Source organism: Adiantum capillus-veneris, chromosome 10 (genome assembly GCF_014529385.1).
Source record: "Adiantum capillus-veneris isolate H3 chromosome 10, ASM1452938v2, whole genome shotgun sequence".
Taxonomy (NCBI): domain Eukaryota; kingdom Viridiplantae; phylum Streptophyta; class Polypodiopsida; order Polypodiales; family Pteridaceae; genus Adiantum; species Adiantum capillus-veneris.
Genome location: NC_140940.1, coordinates 15922379 through 15928540, shown reverse-complemented (window position 1 = coordinate 15928540; position 6162 = coordinate 15922379). Strand labels below are relative to the sequence as shown.

At 39.6% G+C, this 6162-nt stretch overlaps 1 pseudogene; it reads left to right on the top strand.

The window, feature by feature from the left end:
* The first annotated feature begins 4128 nt into the window (after positions 1-4128).
* Positions 4129-5781, top strand: LOC147448496 (uncharacterized; annotated as a pseudogene).
* The last annotated feature ends 381 nt before the right edge of the window (positions 5782-6162 follow it).

Sequence of the window (6162 nt, the reverse complement as noted above, 5' to 3'; positions counted from 1 at the left end):
GTGCCATTACCATTGATCTGAAGTCAATCGATAATACCTTGGCACATAAGAGAAGTCGTACTTCACATGAAGTCGGGCAAAGCACTTTGCTTTGTATAGCGGCTTCGTATGGAGTCTGCCCAAACACTTTGCTTTGTATAGTAGAGAGATCTTTTCCAACATGAAAAGTAAAGCATAGAGAAAAACACATATAACTTGAAATTTACTAACCTTGTCACCCACTTGTGGCTAGGTTTTTGGTAGTTTGCTCGAATCTGGCTCATAGCCATATATGCAAATAACTTGAGAGCGGTTGGATGTCCCACACATGCCTTCTTGACTTGGTTTAATGTGATCTCTACTGAGAAAACCTGCAGACATGCTTCAAAGACTCCTGAATTTGTATGCTGATAGCATACTCTGAACTTTGAGAACTGCTTTGCAGTATGTCATAGAGCGAAGCCTTGCTTCCTAGAAGTCTATCAGTAAGATGAGATAGAACTGATACAGAATTCTCATAGCAAACATGTACGCTTGCTAACACACATGTGTCCAAGTAGAGAAGAATCAACCGTGTCAAAATTTCATAGAGAATTTGCCTTGCCAAAACGTGGACTTTATTGAGAATCATGATATTTCCCAATAGTGATAGAGATAGCATCTACAACTCAGCTATCAAGTGTCAACTATTTCCAAATACTGATTGATCAAAGCAACAAGTTAACATACCTATCTATTGACTTCCCTTGGCCGTGAAAGTCATAGCATCCTATAGTATGGTTGTTGACTTGGGATTTACCTCATAGCTATGGACTTTGCCTCTCCTCTACAAGCTATAGATTCTTGGGCGTGATCATGCACCCAATACATATATAGATAGGTATTTAGTCCCTGGTAGTCTTGGTGCACAGAGCCTTGCTCCTTGGATAAAACATGATTGATGTACCCCTTTTAGAATCGACCTTGTCGACATGGCATATGTTACTTGTACTGCTAGGCAATATTGCCTTATTGGAGCACCATAAAATCCCTTGTATGGGTTAGCTTTGTTGGAGCCTTGCTCCTTAGTCCAAATTGTGGTAACAACCATTTAAATCGGACGTAATGAACTGACTATGTTCATACTTGACCCCTAGGTAGTCTCTCATGGCAACGTGGCCAAGATTAAAATAATTACACGCTCGTGCAATACAATCATATACATAAAGCTATGAAAACCACAAGAAGGTGAATCTCAAACCTTATACTCCATCCGTGCTAGAATATTTGACAAAAAGCTTGGCATGTGATGCCCTTACTGTCAACACTTTGCATGGCTTCTTAACGATGCTCAATCTTGTAAAATGCGATCAGATGCACCATGAATCCTCTCCAATATGCCAAACAACCTTTAACATGTACAAAATTCCATTGGAAATCCTTGAAAGTATGACCTTGTCATGCATGGTATTCTTGGTAGGCCTTGCCTTTGCTAAATATTGTGAATCTTCTTGTAGGCAAAGATGATGAGAGCCTAGTCAATCATGATGTGCCTTGCACTTTGTGCCTCCTCCAAAGGCAACATAGAGTTGATCGACATATCACTTGCTCTGCATGAATGAAGAATTTCTCTTTGCAGCATCACTTAAGTGCATGCTTGAATCCATGCCAAGGTGACCATGCCTTGAAATCATGTGCATGTTGTAGTTGGCTCAAGATTACTGAAATTATGCTACTGCATTGTCGGTTGCGTCCCCCAACACGGCGACCTGCCGAGGTACCGAAGTCATAGGCCGATTGATTGGGGGGGGGGGGGGTTGTTGGTCCGTGGGATCCCTCCCTTGCCTTTTAAAGTTGCCCTAAGGCCCTTGGCCTTGGGCATTCAACTGGGAAAAGAAGACCAAGGTTATGGCATTTTTTGCAGACAGCACAACAAGAGAAGACACGCTCGCACCGGGCCATGCACAACGTTTCGGCCCTCGTCGTAGAAAGGATCGTACCTTGCTCTGCGTGCTGAGGCGACCCCCTTTGGAACCGGTCCCGCTTCAAACCATGAAGATCGTGCTCCTTCCTTCTATAGTTAAGGGGCGCTTCTCGCGGGCCTCAACCTCGTTGTCTCTGTGTCTTCAAGGGGCCATGCCCACAACGTCTCTGCTTTCATGTAGATCTCAACCTCAACCTCCCTTTTGCAACTGAGTATGCATGGCATGCAAGCATGCTATTCCTCCTCCTTCTAGGCATGAGAGAGAGAGAGAGAGAGACAGAGAGAGAGAGACCTTTCTTCCATGCCCTCCGCACTCCTTCTCCTTCCTCTCCTATGAGCTCTAATACCAATGTAAGAGACTAGGACGATAAACATGCTCATAACCACCCAACCTGCCTATATATAGACCCCTGGCCCTTTGGCTCTTAGCTACATATAGCCCCTTTACTGCATGTGTGTCCATAGGCCCTTGGCCTGGGCCATGCCGTCCCAGTCCTACCCTTGGCATGACAGCTCATGCACTTGCCACATTGGGCGTATAGATGTTCAAGAAGCCCATGAGGCAACCATGAACTTGCATAGTAATCCATTGGGCCCTGCCTGACACAATAATACATCTGCCCACAATGGCATGTTGCCATGATTCCGCAATAGTTATACGTATCCCTCCTTGAATGCCTTGACGCCCAAAAGAAGCTAACCAAAATGTATCATAGCAATGATGCAGAATCTGACCACATCGCATGTGTCTCTCACAAAGATGGTTCTCCTGAAGCATAAGAATATCAATCATACCACCCACAAGGCATCTCTAAATATCCTGATGCAAGCGGCCCCTCTAGCGCTAAAATTGGGGCCCAACTAAACCCTGCACATTCCATGAGACAATCCTCATGGGGATCAATAAGAAAAGACCAATATTTCAATAGTAGCCAACCTCACTATCTTTGAGGCCCGCTTGGGATGGGGAGTAATCTGCATTTGAGTGACCTCTAGATAGACATGTCTAAAGTGACTGTCCCTCCCATGCCTAAGCAAAGTGTACAGTCCATAAGGCTACATCCTCTGTCCAAGAATCCTCATGTACAAATAGATAGCAAGGAGGTCTCTAAGTGTCCACAAAAAAGTGAACCACAAGGTGTCTACATCCTACTGCATCAAGTGGCATCACACTCAACTTGGTTAGAGGCCAAAGTGTCTGTAGGGTGTCTTTCCTACTTTCATTGGATGTACTTGAAATGCTACCTTGCCTTCTCATAATATTTCAAACGCATCTATAGCTTTTCAGGTACATCCAATTGAAATGCAAACTTACACACACACACACACACACACACACACACACACACACACACACACACACACACACACACCTACACATACTTATACATGTCTATAATATAGCTAATATACATACATAAATTGGTGGTGGTGGTGGTGGTGAGGGAGGGCAGGTGGGGAGGTTCTCCTACTAGGTCCTCTATTATGTATTTATCAAAATCTCCATTAGATGCAAAGACTCCTTAAGGAGATTTTAAAGGTAGACTCTTATGTTTTTGCCTCAATACAAATTTTGTCCTCACTCTACAGCTAACAATACACAAGCCTTACCACAAAGTTGCACCAACAACCCATTTGCTCCTCTCCTTTGCACTCAATCGGTCGATAGCCCTTTACAAACAAATCATCTCATCTCAGCAACTCTTCTATAACAACTTAGCCCAAATAACTAGATCCGATATGGTCCTCTAGTATTCTTTACCTACCCTGTAGACCTCTGATTCCCTCCTCTCCTCTTGTTGGTTCCCCCTCCCCCTTCTTCAAACATCACTACCTAAATTAGATAGAGAGAGAGAGAGAGAGAGATTATTGTATTACTCTTCTCTTTTGCATGCATTGAACAAAGATTTCACAAAGATTCCATGTATTGTCCCTACCAAACTCACAAACACATGTATGTATGCATGTTGTGTGTGTGTGTGTGTGTGTGTGTGTGTGTGTTTACATACATATTTAGTAAAGGTAGATGCGTATATGATGCATATTAGATAAATACAACCTCCCCCCCCCCCCCCCCCCTCTCTCTCTCTCTCTCTCTCTCTTCACATGCTCATAGAGTTACTATTTTGCCAAAAGACATGACAAGCTTAAGCATGCTTAGACATTGTTACAAGCAATTTAGATATATGCCATTATTTGTGAATAAAATAATGAATGACATTCATTTGATTCCTCCTCCAAGAAGGCCTAAAGAGTTGTAAGTAGGAGAACTGACTGAAAAAGACATACATAATAAGGATACCGTGCTAAACCAAGAAAGATTTGAGAAGCTAGATTTAAAAAAGGATGAGCATGAAGAGATAAAGAGAAAGGCTCAACAATTGAAGATTTGCAAAGAGAAGGAAAGGTTTTTAAAAATTTGAATGCTCTTGGTCCAAGAGTAAAAGACTTAATGAAAAGCGATAAACATGTTGCCTTTGTTCCCTTGGAAGCTCGAGATATCCAAATGTTGAAGAGCTTTGAAAATGACATCTCAAATATCTTTGTCATGACTTTTTTAAGACAATATTTTTTGTTGTCTTTATTAAAGGGCTCCGTTCACTCATTGCTTTTATGCCGGCGACTTAAGTGTTCGATTGCAGCATGATCAAAGAAGAACTTTCTAAAGTTATACAAGATGAGGTGTTTATAATTGACTGCCAAATCTCTTGTCTTTTAGATGAAAGAAAGCCTCCCCAAGAGATTATAGCTTGATTTACCCATTGCAATCCAAGCATGAGAACCATTATTTTTCCATATATCTCAAGGTAACTCATTACTATAAAGAGTGCTATAAATTGTGAAATTTATATTTGTTCATTTTTTGTTAGGAACCATTAGAGCCTTGTCATGCTGCTAGAAATGCAAAAACAAGTAGTTCTTTATTCCAATTTTATTGAGATTACAAAACACTTGGACATTAAAGGGTAAAAAATTTAAAGCCTTTGCAAAATTTAGATATTGAAGTATTATTAAATTTTTCAATAGGGATGTCATAATTTTAATTGCAACCATTGAAAACTTCCATGCTTTGGGCAATATTTTTAAAGAGAATATGCATTAAAAGATTTACGTTTGAGTTCTCTCTTTGTTACTAAGCTTTGTTTGTCTTTGCAAGTTTCTTTTGTTTCATGGTTCATTTCACATAGGTACCACAACAAAAGGACAATCATAAGTGTGGATGGTATTTGTTATACAAGTCCAAAGCCATGTTGGATCATGTTTACAAAAGTGAGGCATCACAGTTCTATTTATTTCTAACACTTAATGCACAAATGACACAATTTTTTTGACTCACAAAATTGTTCTTGTATTGTAGCTTCCTATTACAGCATATACATAGGTTGATGTAGCACAATTTTGCATGGAGAAAATTGAAAGCATGATAGATAATTTCAATGCAAACAATTGGAGTCATTACAAAGCTTGTTCAAAGGAAAAGCCAAAGGCTATAGATGATGAACTATCAAAGTTTCTAAAAGAGATGGGGTGGCTTGAAGATGAAGAACTTTTCTTAGAAGAAACAACATCACAAGAATTTCAATGCAAACAATTGGAGTCATTACAAAGCTTGTTCAAAGGAAAAGCCAAAGGCTATAGATGATGAACTATCAAAGTTTCTAAAAGAGATGGGGTGGCTTGAAGATGAAGAACTTTTCTCAGAAGAAACAACATCACAAGAAGAAGAAGTTAACTAAAATAATTTGTTGATTGACCCTCATGCAAAAGAACTAGTTGAAAACGAAGACATAAAGAGGTTTCCAATGCCATAACTATCAGTAATAAGCACCTCCTCATGAAAGGATCAAAAAGAGATTGAAAGTGACAATGTATCTGAAACGCGATAATTATATTTTAAGTACTTTTTTTGTATAAAAATAGGTTGGTTTGGATTAAGACATTCTCTTTACCTTCTCCATATCTGAATTTATATACCTAAGTGATAATTATGAAGACAACATTCAAATGTATGTCCTTACACATCATAAGCTTCTCTCTTCTCTTGGATATCTGTGAAGATAAAAAAAGTATGTTAGTCAAAAATCCATATTTTTATTCAAACCTATTGTTTTGATAAAATTACTTACTTGTCTACCATTGATTTGAAATAGGAAATATTGGGGAAGCTCAACTTCATCTTCATTTATCAAATCTTGTCGAAGTTGTAGAATTTTGCACTC